The 18,559-nt window shown below is 41.6% G+C and overlaps 5 long non-coding RNA genes across 5 annotated transcripts; 4 read left to right on the top strand and 1 right to left on the bottom strand.

Annotated features, from left to right (window-relative positions):
• Positions 1 to 123: 123 nt before the first annotated feature.
• Positions 124 to 1,071, top strand: LOC115586989 (uncharacterized). The gene is made up of 3 exons (XR_003984944.1): positions 124 to 340; positions 833 to 925; positions 1,059 to 1,071. It is a non-coding gene; the product is annotated as an uncharacterized LOC115586989 (long non-coding RNA).
• On the top strand, positions 1,072 to 1,892 carry LOC115586988 (uncharacterized). Its single transcript, XR_003984943.1, has 3 exons — positions 1,072 to 1,166; positions 1,264 to 1,344; positions 1,483 to 1,892. It is a non-coding gene; the product is annotated as an uncharacterized LOC115586988 (long non-coding RNA).
• Positions 1,893 to 3,113: 1,221 nt separating this feature from the next.
• On the top strand, positions 3,114 to 4,248 carry LOC115586992 (uncharacterized). Its single transcript, XR_003984945.1, has 3 exons — positions 3,114 to 3,300; positions 3,632 to 3,746; positions 4,201 to 4,248. It is a non-coding gene; the product is annotated as an uncharacterized LOC115586992 (long non-coding RNA).
• On the top strand, positions 4,248 to 4,776 carry LOC115586993 (uncharacterized). The gene is made up of 3 exons (XR_003984946.1): positions 4,248 to 4,319; positions 4,405 to 4,496; positions 4,669 to 4,776. It is a non-coding gene; the product is annotated as an uncharacterized LOC115586993 (long non-coding RNA).
• A 9,690-nt stretch (positions 4,777 to 14,466) lies between these two features.
• LOC115587035 (uncharacterized) lies at positions 14,467 to 18,139 on the bottom strand. The gene is made up of 4 exons (XR_003984954.1): positions 17,894 to 18,139; positions 16,527 to 16,721; positions 15,710 to 15,872; positions 14,467 to 14,789 (listed from the first exon to the last, which is right to left on the bottom strand). It is a non-coding gene; the product is annotated as an uncharacterized LOC115587035 (long non-coding RNA).
• Between the last annotated feature and the right edge of the window lie 420 nt (positions 18,140 to 18,559).

The raw sequence follows: 18,559 nt of genomic DNA, 5'->3' as shown, positions 1-18,559 counted from the left end.
ACAAGTTTTTAAACTGTCTGCTTATGCTGGTGACATTGTTGTCATTGTAAAAAAACAAGACGATATTGCAGACTGTCCTCCCCTAAAAACGACCCCATTCGTTTGTACAAGCAGCTCATTACGACCTACAGTTACGTTTTAAAGTTGAGCGACCTCTAGTGGTCATGTTAATAACGACAATATGGTCTCTCGGGTGTGTCGTCATCATATGACCTTTGACCTCCGTTACCAATCAAAATGCGAAACGTCAAAAGAGGGGGACAGTTATGCCGACTGCCGTTAAACACCAAAGAAGAAGAGGGGGACAGTCCGATTCATTTCACTGAACGCCGTATCCCTGGTAAGTCCGGCAAGTTTGTGTATTTTATTTTTTTTGTTATGTTTATTTGAGGTAATCGTCGTGATTGTCTGTCTGTATTTCATGTGAAACTAAGTTAGTTCTGTGTGTCGTTTTAGTTACCAATCAGTTGCTAATGCCAGTGCAGGCATTGACAAAAACAGCAATTTTTACCGCGCACAACACAGGAGTTGCTCCCATGCTAACTAACTGAACAAAACACTTTAAAACACCAAGCTCACACAATAACAATGACTTTGGTTGTTTGAAGGGTTAGTTCGTCACAGATTAACGCGAGCAAACTAACCGATTGAGGCAGCAGTACACCAGCAGCTCCTGCGTCCTGCGAGGTAAAATTACTGTTTTTGTCAATGGAGTCTGGTGGCCAGCGCGCCAGAAAGGCTTTTTCTGCTTAAACAGAAATTGTGTTTATCTATGTCTCCCTCTTTCTCTTTATATGTACTTTGGCTTTATCCTTTCTTTTTTCTCTTTAAGTTACATCTAACAATGGCATCGGAGTCATTCAAACAATTTGATGAATGGCTGGAGGCGGGGAAAATCTTGGCAGATGAGTTGGCAACAAAAAAAGTAAAATTTTTCATTAATTATTTCTCTATTATGGCCTTTACCTAAATCTATAAGAAAACACTTCAGCACACACCTAAAAAGGATGTGTATGCCCCAGTAAAGGCAAATATATAACCTTAGTTTTTACTTTTAGCCTTCAAAGAAAAAAATAAGAAGGGGACTGAAGGCTCAAATGTTTCCTGGAGGAAGAGGGACCAGGATGGGAACCTTGTCCCGCAGCATGTAAGGAGGAATCGATCTGGTCAGTAAAATACAATACAGTTATACTGTTGTTTACAATTTTTAATGCTGGTGGACAGCAGCAATGTTTCCAACATCATTATATTTTCTGTTTGCAGTTAAACCAGCCAGCACTATGGAACTCCCAGAAGTTGAGGAGTCACAGATAAATGAAATTCCTCAAGAGGTCCCAAGTCTTGGTAAGCGCATGTAGTAGCCATGTTCATGATGCATATACAGAGAAATGTAATTTTCTACATGCCAACATCTACAACTTTTAGTTTTTATTAAAATACTTAGTTTAACTGTGTTTTACATTATTTATTTGTTTTATTTAGATCAACATCTTCAGCGACTAAGAGACCTGCTGAGTTCTGTCACTGTCCCTGCCCCTGCATCAGTGGAAGTGGAGGAGACTCCCACCATGTCTACATGGACCAGAAGACAGTTGATTTGTGGGGAAAAATTCAGGGCTGCAATGCCAGAGCTGTTAAACTGCAAGTTGGCTGCAGAGACTGTAACCCAGCATTGCTGTCAACAGTGCAAAACAGTTGATGCTGTAGTCCGGTGCCTAGACTGCGTTCCCTCAGGAACTCAGTTTCTCTGTTCATCGTGTGACTCAATAATCCACAGAAAAAATGTCTTCCATGACAGAGAAGCCATGATTGATGGCTTTTTAAAACCTATTCCGCCCACATCCCTAGTTGTGGTGGATGAAAGTGGCCAATATCAACTTGGTGAACAAGGTGTGTTCAAAGAATTTAGATGTCCCCTCAGCATATTTTCATAATGTGCACTACATGTACAGAGGCAAAAGCTATGTCTGAAGTTTGTTACTGTTTAGAGTGTTTTTAATTTGACTTTATGTCCCACATGTCCAAACATTACTGATATTAATTTCTGAAATGTTCTTTACTGCAGTGTGTCTTTTCCGATACCTCCACCAAGACAAATCTGCTCCTGCGGTCCAAACCAAGACTTCATCATTATCCCAGGAAAGCAGACTGTCTTGGTGACTATCAACGGTATGTTATCACTTCCTTCTACTTTTATATCCCACCAGTAGGTGACGTGAGGTCAAGCATGATAATGGCTTATTATAATCCTTTTGTCCTGTGTTGTACAGATACTGATCAAATAGTAAATATAATTTTGTTTTCAGGTCCATACCACCTGTGCCTGCCTGCTGTGTGCTGTCCACTTTGTTCTTGCAAATGGACCCCAGGGATTGGTGACTTGCTTGGATACAGATACTGGCCAGCAACCACCAGCTGTCAAATGCTGTTCAAGTTTGATGTGTTCACATCATTTGAGCAGATGAAGTTGGCCAGCCCAGCTATATCCCAACAAGCATTTCTCAAAATGCTTGAACATCGATCCCTTTGCACAGGACGAGTAAGAACTCTCATTTCATTCTCAAAATATTTGAATTCCAAACTTTAAATTAATACCATCCTTCTTTCCAGACAGGTGGTATTTGTGGTGATACCTTCCACAGAGTCTTTCGAGAGTTTGCCTTCTGCAATTTTAAGAAAGAAGATCTGTGCCTGGTGGAGCCCTTTAAATGCCCAGCATGCACACCAGACATGCTGGCTATATCTGCAGATGGTAATAGAAAGCATTACCGCTTCAAGAAGTCCAAAGGGTCAGTGGAATCATTTAAAATACATTGGTGACTTATTAACTAAACAACAAAACCGTTATGGATTTTTGATTATGTTATAAAAGAAATTCTTCTTATTTAACAGGACAGACGAACCATCTCTTTTTGATGGACTGTTCATCGCAAAAGATGCCAAAGTTTCTGCCTTTGTTGACCAAGTCAGAAGTCAGATGATGAGTGTGGATTTATTCAATCCTTTAACCATCATTATTTTTACTTGTCCCATGATTACATGTAACAAATTGTATCCACTTTCAGAGGACTGGTCATGATGTCTGTGGGCCGGCAACATTCACAGCCGCAGAGAAACATCACAGAAGTCCAGGGCCAAGGTGGATGAGGAGGGCCTGGAAATAGCTGTGTGCAGACATGGAGTCTTGCTGCGAGGCTTAAATCACTACCGTGGTGAAATATATGCCTACCCCATGTTCCTTCAGAAGGAGCTGGCTCAAGCTGCCAATACAACATTCTTTTGTATGGACATTACTTGCAGGTAGTCATTGCCATGGCCAAATCATAACTGAAGTTTCACTGATGTTTTTAGTTGTCTTAATCTGTATTTTTAGGCCACATAGAGGCACAACAACCCGACTACCGATCACACATTTCAGCTATTATGGCCTTGGAAAGTTGATATGGCTAAAGTGTTATCTATTTACTACTTGCACATCCAGCAGATATAAGGCAACATTAGCATTAATTTGGCTACATGTTGCTCTTTGATTGGTTACTGTGATTGCACTGGTGACTTCCTAGGTCTGGGTTTGTCTCCTTACCATGATGCTATGATGCACCCCAAATATTAAGTGATTTTCCCATTACAGGTATTGGCCGTATTTGATGAAGATGGCAGAGAAGTTGCCTGAGCTCCAGCCACTTACAGTGATGAAGCCATTTCTCTCTGTAATGCATGCCAAGGCTCACACTGGCAAATGCGAGGTACAGTGCCGCAAGTTAATGTGTATGTGTCATAGGATGTTTTTAGAGGAACATATCCCTACAGTCTCTTGCACAGGAAACATTGCTCTTTTTTATCACTTCAGGTACAGGTTTCAGAAACGGTTGTCCACATTTGTGAAATTATTAGGCATGTTATATGCAACCATGTACCTGTAAAGTTTCTTGAAACTGTACAGCAGGGTCGCCTGCAGGATAGACTTCAAAACCCATGAAATGGCTCTATAATTTAGATATCTATAATATAGAAATACTCATTGAACAGAGGTTAAAGCTTAAACTAACAGCAGTTGTAATATCTTTGCAGCGTAATTCTACCCCAGAACATTTTAGACTGAATTTGCTCATGACACTGAATTTAATTGACAATGCACAGTCTAATAAATATGATTCTGATGCTAAATTTCTTGATCTTATTGTTATGTTTTGGATACAGGTGAGGTGGGGTGGCAGAAGCCAGGATGGTGCAGGAAATACTGTTGGCTGAGGAGGTGGAACAGGTCAATAGCTTCCTCTCAAGAGCAGCTCTGACTACAAAATACATGACCAAGTCAGGTTGGTATAGAAAATTATATGCTTTGACACAGTACCAGATTGTAAAATTGGTTTAAATTTGCATCTTTCTGTTTTGTTTTTCCAGGCAGAGGAGATATGCTAACTGTTCTTGCCATGGGATGGAACCAGAGGCAGGTGGAGAGTCTCCACAAGACACTGGCAAAGAGATTTGTCAAAGTAAGAAGTCTATACTGTATGTGAACATTTACATTGGTCATTCTATGGTCACTCCTTGTAGTTTTGAATATCGGCATTATACACATGTTGACTAATGAAAAAGTATTCAGCAAACATTATTCATTAACAGATCCTTTTTTGTTTGTTTGTTTTTTTTAATCATTCAAAATAGACGACACAGAGAGCAGAAATGGAATCCGCCAGTCTTGAGAGTCTCAAGCAGGAGCTCAACATCTCTCTGGAAGACACAGAGCAGTGGGTGTGGGATGTCAAGCAATGGGCTGCCATTGGTATGTAATATGGTTGCTGGTGTATACATTTGGTTACATGTTTACAGTGATACTTACTTTTTTTTTTTTTTTTTTTTTTTTTTTTAAATGGTCAGCTTTTCCTGTTTTCTGTTTCTCAAGAGAAACCTCAAACTCACAGTAGCCAGGAAGAGCTCCAGAGAGAAATTGATGAGATCATTTATTCCCTCCGAAGAAAGAAGCATGATCTCTATAGACAAAATGGTATTTGATATTGCATCTATCTATCTATCTATCTATCGTGCTTTTTTTTTTCTAATCATTTTTTAACCTTACAGACAGCAACCAAACAAGGGGACGCAAACGGAGGAGACTAAGTGAGCTCAAGAAGAGACTCAGAGAGAAGGGACTACATTACAACACCATCGCTGCCTGTGAGGAGAAAGTTGACGTAGAAGCAGCATGCAGTCTCTCTGAGGATGTAATTCTGCCTTGGGAAGCGCAAGGAGATGGTAAGCAAAGATCTAAAACATTTTCTATATACACAAAAGAACTATTTCTCTCAAATTTTGTTCACAAATCTGTGTTAGTGAGCACTTCTTCTTTGCCGAGATAATCCATCCCACCTCACCGGTGTGGCATATCAAGATGCTGGTTGGACAGCATGATTATTGCACAGGTGTGCCTCAGGCTGGCCACAATAAAAGGCCACTCTGAAATGTGCATGGCTGTGCGAAGCTGATGGATATTAGCAGGAACTCTAACACACTGTCAGATATATGCCTATCCAGAGCATCCCAAACATGCTCACACCCCGTGTACACCAAGGGAAGACGCAGATATTTCCCTGCGCTTTGGCCTCTTATTTACATGAAAAACCCTTTTTTTTTTAAAATCTTTCTCCCTACACTGCTGCCCATAGGTTTGGCATAGTTATAATGGTGCATGACGGCGGGGTTGATGTAAATGACAACTTTTTTGAAAACGATGTTGTGTGCACGATGTTAATATTGAAAACGGAGGGGGGGAATATGGTCTCAGCCGATCGTTGAGGTGAACATGCTGTATGTGGAGGGTCCTGGGCTGGTGTGGTTACACGTGGTCTGCGGTTGTGAGTCCCCCTCTATGGAGGCCGCCATGTTACACTCCAGTAGCCCAGAACAGACAAACCAAACACTGGCTCTAGATGGGGCCGGTCATGTTTTTGCATCGGCCACCATAGTTAGACTACCACTTGGGAAAGGAGATGTGAGGAGAGTTGGTTGCAATCTAAAATGTCACTGCTACATGCCGCTAAATCTTACACACTAGTCCTTCTTAGTAAATCTGCCTACTAATTTGTCATCTCATGACATACAGTATGTAATACAATGAAGAACACTGTGCTAGACCTATGGTGGAAAATGTTTGTGTTTTGGTTTTGTCAATCAGTTCTCTTTTCCAAAACAGTGGTGAGCCTCCGCTTGAAGAGGCGACTCTTTGATCAGGTCATGCTCGTCAGGCGTCTGGAAGAGGAGAAACTGATCATTGTGAAGGAGATGACCCAGCATTGTCAGTCTCTAAAAAAGGCGTTGAACGAACTGGACAACCTCCTTCATAAGACGAAAGAGGACATCAAGAACCATAGTATGTTCCACAAATATTTTATAAAATGTAAAGCCTCAGAGTCGGGCATTCAAACTGCATTACATGTTACCAACTTCAATAGTCATTATAAAAGCTGCCTAATTTTCAGTCTCAGTTTTCTTCACTTTTTAATTTAGCTTCTTCCAGAGAGCTGACCGAAGAGGGATACAGGGGACTGCACTGCTGTCTTCTGCAAAAGCAGTACATTCTCCAGCAGAAACTGAGCACTGTCACTACCACCTACACCTACACACTTGACACAGACCCCTCTATTTTCACGTTGGAGGAAGACCTCGAGGACTATGAAGATGAAAGTGAACATGACAACAGCGGTCCAGATGTGTCTGAGGATGAATTGTAGATATTGTATACTTGCGTGTCTACCCTGTTGTTGTGTTTTGGTTCAGTTAATGTTAAGTGAATGTTTAGGCTTCACTATGCAGAAGGATGCACATGCAGAGTTTGACAGTAGAAGGCTGTACTTCTTGATTAAATGTTAATAATACTCTAGTGCACATATGCTTGGGCTGGGTTCCAGTACCCATACTGATGAATGTGAAATGTAGACGCCAATATGATAACCTTGTCCTCATCCTGTTTATATGGCTATGTAAAGTTTTATTACCTTACTTCTGTTAATGTTATTGTGTATGTTGTGATCTTTTGTGCACATACACTGAGGCCGGGTTCCAATACCCATACCATTAAGACGCACGAGCCGGGTTCGGTCCCTAGGCCTGCAAGATTGTGGTAAATGGGCTGAAATAAAAGAGGCGTAGATCCCAGTACTGCGTGTGTGATTTTTCCGCGAGAACCCATGGTAGCCTGGAAAGGGTGACGGGGCCGCAGCATCCTCAGCCGGTTATGGCACTGGGTGCGAAGCTCGGGGAGATCGCCGCGATGAACCGAGAGCAGGCGGAGGTAAACAGACTCGGTATAGGGCATCGCACTTCATAAACTGGCCGGCGGCAGAGTGGGCCGTGCGGCTTCTCCCGTTACTGTCGGGGGAGGCTCAGACAGCAGCCCTCGGCCTGCCGGTCTCCGCTCGGGGGAGCCTTCAGGCTGTTAAGAAAGCCGTACTGAACCAGATCCTTCTCCCTCGATGATCACCGTTGTCGGTTGCGGACAATCAAGTTTGGCTCCGCTGGCCGGTCCTTCACGTTTGCGCAGCAGCTGAAGGATGCTGCGACCCGGCGGCTGCAGCCGGGGTAGAAAGCGTCGGAGGAGAGGATGCTCGAGCAAATCGTGCTCGAGCAATTCGTGGAGGGTCACCCGAAGTGGACTTCGGAGTGGGAGAGGTACCACCGACCGCCGGACCTCGCGGCCGCGGTCGCTCTCGCAGAGGATCACCTGGCACCACAAGGGTCAGCCGCCACAGGTCCAGCTTCCGGCTCCCGGTCGCCCGACTCCGGCAGCCCGCCGGAGAGCCCGTCCACTGCCTCTGGTCTACACCACGCATTCACCCGGCCCTCCCCTTAACCCCGCTCCAATCCTCCCTGTGCATGCTCCATCTGAGGTCTGACACGCTAAAGGAAGAGAGAGATTAGATACTGGATGCCAGCTCTGTCAGTCACTCACCTGGCTCTGCTCTCCTGAGCGCTCTCCACCTCTCTCTCCCCTGCAGCCGCGCCTTAGGGTTTCATATTTTCATATGCCTTTCATATTTATAGATTCTTGATTTTTCAATGAGGGACAAGTATATGGGTGACATTTTATGAGACACATTATTCCAAGCAGAGTATTTTTATACATCACAACATTTGTGGGGGGGGGATCTTTAACGTATGGTGTTGCCATGTGGCAGCGATTATCTCAATTTTACTAAAAGGCAGTATTATAAAATCCATGTTTTACTGTTTAGTTGTGACCAGGGTGTGGGGTTTGTTTAATATTTAAGTACATTTTCTATTTGATTAACTGGGAATGAAAATAGATTGGTCATTTCAGTTGTAACCCTAACACTAACCTAACCCAGGCCTTCCCCCGAGCCTGTATTAATGGCCTAGATTGTCATCAGTATTGTAAGCTCTTAAAGTGACTTCAGCTGGTCACTATTTCTACACAAAAAAAGAAAAAAGAAACAAACAGCTTGATTTAATATACTGCGCCTTCAAAGTGCTCTCTGAAACTAGCCCTTGGATAGTGTGTGTCCAGGAAACAAAAAAAATAAAACTTTGCTGTGGAGCTAAACCAAATACATCATTGGAAAGGTCTCGACCTGGAGAGTAACATATGTCAGTATGAGGATTCTACATGGCTCCTGCTTTGAAATGCTGACCTTTGAACCTTGACCTTGGTGCTAGTTTGAAGGCCTATAATTCAGCCAAAAAAGGGGCTACAGACATAAGTGTAACTGCTCTAGAGAAGTCTTTATCTCAGCTATCATGTGAGTATAGTCACCAACTGGGGGCGCTGTCAAATATGGTTCAAATTAATCATCACCCATTTAATAATTAGATATTTAAAATCCGATTACACATATGTGTTTACTATCATCTTAAACTGCTCAGTATACTATCAATTCAGCATTTACAACTTCCAATTCTAGGAAAAACTCCTATAATTATAAAAAACTGCAATTCCCTAGAGCCACGCCATTTAGATTGATACAAATCAGCACCACAGTTGTAGTACTTCCGGTTTCTAAAGTAGAATTGTAGATAGGGTTGTAAAATCATATATCTACTTAAAATATGAAATGTCTAGTACAGCCGAACTACTAATTAGACTGCATCTAGATGATACATGTTTTTAAAAAGTTTGTTTGTTTGTTTTATTTCAGATATTTAAGCCAAAACAGTAGTCTGACGCGGGCAGGGGCGGGAGATCTGCGGGATCCTTGCCTACGGCCGAGTGACCGCTGTCGGCTGTCGTCTCGTGTGCAGACACCCCTGGGCGTGGAGCCTTCGACATGCGCGCGCGTGTGCGTGCATGAAGGGGGCGACTTCACGAAAACATCTTCATCAGTTTGAAATAAATGACGGTTTTGTTTGCCTGGGTCCAGACTGATATCAGGCAGTGATTTTGTAACAGATAACGCACTATTTTATACAGTCTGGTAACGCATTGCGGACTGGCTTCGTCTCCATAGCGACGGTGGCTGAGGATCATGGGTAATGTAGACTTCCCTTTCTAAAACTGGCAAAAATAACTGATTTCTCAGAATCGAAGGAGAAATAATTAAAACTGATGGCAATAACATTAACCCATCGCACTGTTTAATAATCAAGTACACTTTAGTGTTTTTATGTTGAGGTATGTGGAGGATATCTTTAAAAGACGTGAGGAAAAATACTTCCGGACAGCGTGTCCTCCGTTCTCCAATAGGAACGGAAGTACGAATTACGTAGTAATAGCCTATATTGACTATTCAAAGGATCTACAAGCCTTTGATGGTGAAAAAAGCCAAAATTGTCCCAAATACACATTATAGATGTAAAGCTAAAAAACTTTTGCTGACTGTGGGCTCACAGGGATTCTACAGTAGTATCTGGATGATGCCTCTCTCTGGCATTATCTTACCTAGTTCTTATAGGTGTTATTCCACAGACCAAGCATGATGAATAAGTTATGTGACAGTAGATGAACATGAGTGTGAATACATTTAACACTTAGTTAGCTGTGTGAGCAGGGTGTACTCTTCCTCTTTTCTGTGTATTGACTTCAGCTCACTGAGACACTGTTGGATGGATGCGCAAACAGACATAACACATAGATGGAAATCCTGGGGGTGGAAAACAATTTCTGCTGTAAGAAATGATGACAAAATACGCCAAAAAAGGAAAGTTTTACATTCAGAATACATCAGGAAGTCATTCTCTCTCTTGTTTTTAAGATAAAGCACACTGATATATATATGTTACACTCCCACAAAATGATTTCTGGTAAGAATAACAGAAATTCTATGTGCTTTTTTAAAGCACACTCATTTAGGCTATTAATTGACAGATTGTAAACAATCATTAAAATCAAGTATATATGAAGGAACACAGTCAGCGACAGGTATGTTATTTCAAAATGTTTTATTTGACAAATATCCAGTCTCCTAAAATACAGAAAATTTAGCTCATGCACTTTATAAAGCAGTGACATAACAGACAGAACTCATGAACATATTGTCAAGATTCACTACAGGAATTAATCTGACAAATCAAAATCAGTTATAAAAAAAAACGATGTATGAAAATATTTTCATATAAACAATTCTGAATGGAACACACAGCAACAAACAATACATGCAAACACGCATTTTCGGGATGGTGTTAAATTTGTACATTCTCTTTTGGCTCCCAGGAGTTTTTCCACTTTGCCCCACTGTAAGACAGAAAGTTTACATAATCACATTGTTTGTAACTGTTTGGAGTACTACGCTGCAACTGCACTATTTACAATGAGACATGGAATCATCAGGTATTGAGACCTCAAAATATGGCATAAAACTTATACAACTGCCTTCAAGATTTAACAGCAGATTGAAATCATTTTCTGAATCACAGTATGTTAAGAAGATCGTTTTAATTCTATACACTGACAGTAATATTGATTTGGTTCTGTATTCAGAATCAGCTTTATTCCCATTGCTCAAGTCAATGACATTATAGAGCAGCTCCCAACACCTACAGCTTATAAAAGGTTTAAACCAACCACAACAGTAGTTAAAAACCTCATTCAATAGTTAATAGTTAAACACACCATATTTCAAATAATATCTTTTTGGGTTCTGAACTAAAAATAAGATAAAATACCATACCCTTTACCCTAAAATGCTACAATTATTGTAAGATGATACAATTTTGAATCATTTAACAATTAGTGATAATGCACAGGGGTATACTTACTTTTGTTGTATACTGTATTTTTACCTTAAATCCAATGCACTACATTGCACAAACATTATTTGACCGCTATGTAACTTGCTTGACAAGTTGTAGACATGTTTATATTTGTGTTAGTCCTGTTGCCCCAGGCCCAATCATCTACAGTAAAGTAAAGTTCAGGTAACATACTCACCATCCAGAGCAAGGATGCCACTGCACCAACAACTCGGCATGGCCCTTAGCGAAGAAAGAAAGACATAAGGTAAAATTAATCAAATGTTCTTTCGACAAATGGCAATATTACACATACTGAACTGTAAATACAACAGTAAGTCCAAGTGAATTCACACAATAAAGTGAAATAATAAGTCAGCAGGTCTAACTCTTACATATAAGCATTATCAAATTGTCATGCTTTCCATACAATTTTGAAAATGTAGAAAATTTCGATCTTTGGTTTTTAATTAACTTAATGTGATGACAAGAAAATGTGAAATTACTGAAAACACAATTTGTGTAGTACAAATGTACGTAATGAATGGCTGGACATTGTTACATGAAGCATTACACAAATTCCTAAATCCTAAATGAACAATGATGTAGTATCTAAATATTCAGCATATTTTGTAATGTTTTCAAACACATATTGAAATCAAACCATATTTGTTAAGTGTTGTCACTTCATTATTGTTTGTGCAGTCTGGCTTTCGACTAACTGAAACCCTATTTTTAAACAAAGAATAATGGCTATCAAGACTTCTTTCTGTTGGACAATTATATGGTTCCAAGAGGTATTTTTATCATTGTTTCAGTAATGTCTAATGCTTTTTTAAACAAACCTCCCTGATTCTTTCCCTCAGTATTTTTTTGTAGGGAAAACTGGTTGACCCTTGATGAATGGGACATTCTGAAATGAATTAAAAGATGGTAATAATTTGTAGGTTTAACAGACATCTTGTAAACATTGCAATGAGGGACATGATTCAAGAAACTATCCAAACTGAAACTCAGACTTTTGATAATCAAAATTAATGCTAACTGTAAACAACTGAACAGGACCTTTTTCATTGATGTTACAGTAACATGATACAAAAGGATGACATTTTTGAGACGAGGGAATTCCCACAACACACCACAGCTGTGTGTTTTTGTCCTTTTTGGTGAAGGATTCATATTGCATTTAAAGTATGTCTTTAAACAATACTCATGCCCATGTTGAAGTAGTAATTGGTTGCTGTGATTATTTATGCTAGCCACAAACAGATCAATAACTGAAGCAATTATATATATATATATATATGTGTGTGTGTGTGTGTGTGTGTGTGTGTGTGTCAGGGGCGTTTCTAGGGGGGGGCCAACAGGGGCCAGTGCCCCTGTAACTGTGAGTCTGGACCCCCCTGTGGCCCCCCTTACAGTGAGTCTGCATTAATAATACAATGACAGATTTCTTGCAATGATTTTGTTCTGAAGGGAAAGGCAGAAATAAAGTGTCTCAGCAGTTTACTACCCAATCAAAATTGCTGAAATTGTAAACACTGCTTTGTCTGAATGAGGGATTTATCTTTTTTTCCGGGTTGTATGTGCCCCCTAACAAAAAAGCCGGCCCCAACCTGGCCCCCCCCTATTAAAACTGGTCTAGAACTGCCACTGGTGTGTGTGTGTGTGTGTATAGCCAAATCTGAAGTGTATTTTCCTAAGTAACATTTTTATGGGTCACTAAAGATTGATCAAAACACTACTGTTGCCTTATATCATATTCATCTTCAAGTTATTTTGAAAAATAATGGGGACTGTTACTTCCAATGAGAGAGGCCCTGTTCCTTCAGCTGAGAGAAGGCTGAAATGAAACTGTTCTGACTGAAACTGTTTCACAGTACAAAATCAAAAAGTCTGGATTCATATGGTGATAAGACAATGACTGACAAACCCACACATACCACTAGTGTCCAATTTCCTCCTTTTTTGTCTTTTCCATGAGGAAGACACTGAGTCTGAGGTACCCAGTTGGGTGGACACAGGAGCGAGGTTAGAAGTAACAGCAGGGGACAAGGACACGAGAGGGGTCAGGGAAGACACAGGCACAGTCAGGGAGGTGGGGGAGGAATGAGAGGTAGAGGGCACAGGAGGAACGTGGGACAAGGACACGAGAGGGGTCAAGGAAGACACAGGCACAGTCAAGGAGGTGGGGGAGGGATGAGAGGTAGAGGGCACAGGAGGAACGTGGGACAAGGACACGAGAGGGGTCAAGGAAGACACAGGCACAGTCAGGGAGGTGGGGGAGGGATGAGAGGTAGAGGGCACAGGAGGAACATGGGACAAGGACACAAGAGGGGTCAAGGAAGACACAGGCACAGTCAGGGAGGTGGGGGAGGAATGAGAGGTAGAGGGCACAGGAGGAACGTGGGACAAGGACACGAGAGGGGTCAAGGAAGACACAGGCACAGTCAGGGAGGTGGGGGAGGAATGAGAGGTAGAGGGCACAGGAGGAACGTGGGACAAGGACACGAGAGGGGTCAAGGAAGACACAGGCACAGTCAGGGAGGTGGGGGAGGAATGAGAGGTAGAGGGCACAGGAGGAACGTGGGACAAGGACACGAGAGGGGTCAAGGAAGACACAGGCACAGTCAGGGAGGTGGGGGAGGAATGAGAGTTAGAGGGCACAGGAGGAACGTGGGACAAGGACACGAGAGGGGTCAAGGAAGACACAGGCACAGTCAGGGAGGTGGGGGAGGAATGAGAGGTAGAGGGCACAGGAGGAACGTGGGACAAGGACACGAGAGGGGTCAAGGAAGACACAGGCACAGTCAGGGAGGTGGGGGAGGGATGAGAGGTAGAGGGCACAGGAGGAACGTGGGACAAGGACACGAGAGGGGTCAAGGAAGACACAGGCACAGTCAGGGAGGTGGGGGAGGGATGAGAGGTAGAGGGCACAGGAGGAACGTGGGACAAGGACACGAGAGGGGTCAAGGAAGACACAGGCACAGTCAAGGAGGTGGGGGAGGGATGAGAGGTAGAGGGCACAGGAGGAACGTGGGACAAGGACACGAGAGGGGTCAAGGAAGACACAGGCACAGTCAGGGAGGTGGGGGAGGAATGAGAGGTAGAGGGCACAGGAGGAACGTGGGACAAGGACACGAGAGGGGTCAAGGAAGACACAGGCACAGTCAGGGAGGTGGGGGAGGGATGAGAGGTAGAGGGCACAGGAGGAACGTGGGACAAGGACACGAGAGGGGTCAAGGAAGACACAGGCACAGTCAGGGAGGTGGGGGAGGAATGAGAGGTAGAGGGCACAGGAGGAACGTGGGACAAGGACACGAGAGGGGTCAAGGAAGACACAGGAGGAGTCAGGGAGGTGGGGGAGGAATGAGAGGTAGAGGGCACAGGAGGAACGTGGGACAAGGACACGAGAGGGGTCAAGGAAGACACAGGCACGAGTTCAAGAGTGAATTCAGTGTCAGACTCTGAGGTCAGCAGAGGTGAGGGCACTGAATCCAATGCTGGGTCAGCTGCAGTGTCAGAGGGGAAGACATCGTGGTCCAATGGTGGAGCCTCACTGTTTTCTGCTGGAGTCATCCTGGTTGGTGGTTCAACTGCCATAGTCACTTTTGGGAATAAGAAATTGTGATGTGGACATGGCATAAGCAGTTGTAAACAATCACATATCAAATCTATTGAAGCTGCACAAAGAAATACCTGATGATGTGGAATTAAATGACCAAAAATATATAGTGCTATATACAGTTACAGTTCATACAGTAAGATCATATTATAATAGTATAATGCAGAGCTGAATAGAGTAACCATAATCTTCTCATTAAACTACATTGATTTTTTGATTAATGAAAAATACGACTGTATGAGTAGTCATAGTCCTAATTATTTTCCCAGCAAGACCTGAGTCTTGGTAGGCTACATACAGTTCTATTTTGAACATGCAAGTTGACAATCACAAACTGACAAAGGTTTGTGAATCTTTTCAGTGTGGAGTCTGAGAATATTCAGTGCAGCCATTCACTACTAGTGGTACTACTTAGCTACAACAAAAGTATCAGTCAAAGTGAAAGATACCAACAAGGATCTGTTCAAGAAATTATTAAAAGTGTGATATTACATTATTATCCTGAACTGTTTCAGTGGCACTATTTACTTCCCACGGAAAACTATTTACATTAATGTCTGAAAATTATTCAGAGTGATGGAGACAAGTCATGTCCTTCATCTTGGGGTCTGTTACTGGACAGATACTATTATTTGGTGTGTGAGATGTGATAAGAGCACAAAACTACTTGCTGTTCAAGAACATGTCAGCACCACTGAAAGAGACATATTACCACTATGAAATAAATCAAGACTAAAATGTTCAACATCAAACTGTGAGGACCAGGTATACATTTTAACTTAAAGTGAGAAAAAATATACTTTGCTTTTCCATATGATAATGTATGTAAAGTTTAATGTCTTTTTTAATTAGCAGGTCATTCAAATGACTCTCGGGTGAAAGTATAGCATTTGTGTATGTTACCGTTAAGAAGACTTTCATAAATCCTCTTTATTGTGACAAGGGCATCTTTTGCATCTTCTGTGTCCATTTGCCATGGACAGAAGCACTCAGCAGAGAAACCATTTGTAGTTCTCCTGGCAAGGAGGAGGATTGGATGTCGCTCTAAAAGTTCCCACTTGTGGAGCTGGAACAAAATTGACACAAAATCATCATAAATTGGATACATAACAACAAGTTCAGAGTACTAAGACAAACAATGTGTTATGCTTTGATACCTAGACAGATAAGCTATGCATTAAAAGTCAGAGTGAAGTAACTATATACAGTTTCTTAGTAACAATGTAAAAAAAATAAACTTGGCAAAAAAAGCTATTCGAATTCAGTCAGAGACAAGAGAAAAATAACATTTAACAACAAAGCCTATCTTTTAATGTCCAAACATTCCTGTCATAGTCCTTCCAGACTGAAAAATTAACTCTCCAACTAATTAAGGTTAGGAATGTTAGTCCTAATTTGATGGCGCTCAGCATTTAATGTTATAATCAAGACAGTGAGTGGTGAAGTCACTTCCTAACTTACTTACTTTTTATGTTGATTTAGTTGAAAGTAAAAGAAAAAAAACATTGCATTAAACTATAAACAAAACAGGGGACTGAGTCTGGGGTGCATGAGACCCAAGTCAAAGTTCAAATTCAGAATTGTCTTGCACAAGGATGAATGTTGGAATGCTGAAGATCTCAATTACGTAACAGCAATATAGCAATGTGTATGTAAATGTAAAGATGAGCTATTATTTACACACTATTTTGTGATAACTGTCTGGAAGACAGAAACCTACCAGTAGATTTGTTGCATCGTATACTTAATTGACACTGCAGTTTTTTTTCTGCCTGTCTTTCCAGTCCTGGGCAATTTTCTTCTTCTGTTTCTCCAGCTTTTGCTTGTGCGGCTGCTTAGCACCACAGTGCTGACACGTCTGGCTGGCTACCCCAATTTTTTTATTGCAAGCGTGACATTCTTTTTGAGTAGGCATCTGGAGAAAGAAAAAATAATAATGCTTAGAACACTGCATACTGAGTTATCAGGGGATAAGAACTTAATTTTCTTATGTTGACAGGCTTTCAAAGGACCTGCTACAGTAGTTAGATCTTTGAAAGGATGTACCTTCCCAGTATTTTGTTTGTGGTGCTAAACCAAAGTCACATAATTCTATGGTTAAATATCCAAAGGGGTACAACAAGTAAGTAGCCGTTTTCCAACGTTGAATACCCAAAGGTAAAAAGGTACCTTTGGGTCATTACAGAAAAACTGTATTTGTGGTAATCTTCTAGAGGAAGGGGACTCTAGAAGAGATCCAAGATCAAATGTAAAAATAAATGCCTGTTTAATGCTTGTTATAGAATTAACAAATACCTATTGAGAATGATATACGTGAGGTGGTATTCTAACAAATAAATAATCCTAAAAGCATGCACACATAGGACCACCCTCACCTGACCATATCTGGTCGATCAATTACTTGATGCTCCTGCATCATAGAATCAACACCAAAATCAAACATCCCATCAAAACGTGTACTTTATACAAAACCAGTACCGTGTTTGGTAAATAAAGTCAACGTTACGTGATGCATTATAACAGCGTTTGCATTGGCCAAATATCGACATCAGGTTACAGAAACCGATGGGTCATAAAATGTAGTTGAACACCTGTTTTGTCTGTCTTCAACCTTTAGTCCTGGCTTTTTACCCGTGTGTCTTGACATCATCTAAAATCGATATATTTTTAGCAAACCATTTGTGAAATTAGGAGGGTTTAAAAGCACATAACGTAAGACACCGTTATCTATATTAACTTAAGCTAACGTTAACGTTAACGTAACGTCTTGGCGGTCCTTGGAAATTATAAAACTTTACCTGTACGTTAACAATAAGCGATCTCATTGATAAGCTATCGTAAAAACGGATGTTAACATAAGCATAGTTGAATGTCACATAACTTACCGGTTATATAATTACCATGGTAGCTAATTTAGCTAACGTTAACGTTAGCTCTTATAATGTTATTCCAATCCTAGGTAAACATAACGTAATTAGGTATTATAACGTTACTAGACGCCGAAACAACACAAAACCCACAGACTATATTCTGTTGTTCTAAAATTGTTTTTTGTTTTTTTTTAATCACCATATACTGGCTACTTACCTTTATTAGACCATCAGGCGTTGATCCGACAATGCACAGAGGCGAAAAGTATTTGTGGTATATCTCCTGCCACCAGTAGAGGCGCTAATTTAGAAAACGCTCCTGTGGGTCGTATTAGAGGGAAGGAACAAACGACTTATTCGGTCGTTTTGGATTGGAGGACTTGTTGCGATATTGATGTCCTTGTTGAAACTGCTGATGTGTTTGGTACAGTATCCTCTGCTAAAGTCAACTGGGGAAAAAGTGAAGCTTTAGCAACCAGTGATGAGTTAAGCAGACAGCTCATTCTACCTCAGGGGTTAAGATGGAACAAGGGAGGTTTTAAATATCTTGGTGTGTATCTTGGTGATGATTCTTTTAAGTGCAAGAACTGTGTTTCCTTATTTTGGCTTTTGAAAGAGCCAGTGGTGCATGGGACCCGCTTCAACGTGGAGCGCACAGCGGGACCTTCTGTGCTGCAGCTGCTTCGCTCGGCGGGGGTCGTCACGCTGGGACACGTGGTGCAACTATGTGGACCAGGTCTGAACAACGCTGCAGCTCTGGCCTCTCGTGTGGGAGTTAGGTCTGTCAGGTTCATAACTCACCTGCTCATCACCTGGAGATGTGAGCTAGCACAGACTGAACTCTCTTTACTAACAGCTCACTGTAACAGACACCGTCAGCCAA

The sequence above is a fragment of the Sparus aurata genome, chromosome 8 (assembly GCF_900880675.1).
Source record: "Sparus aurata chromosome 8, fSpaAur1.1, whole genome shotgun sequence".
Classification (NCBI taxonomy): domain Eukaryota; kingdom Metazoa; phylum Chordata; class Actinopteri; order Spariformes; family Sparidae; genus Sparus; species Sparus aurata.
Note: the sequence above shows the minus strand (reverse complement) of the source record. Positions and strands in the feature narration are given on the sequence as shown.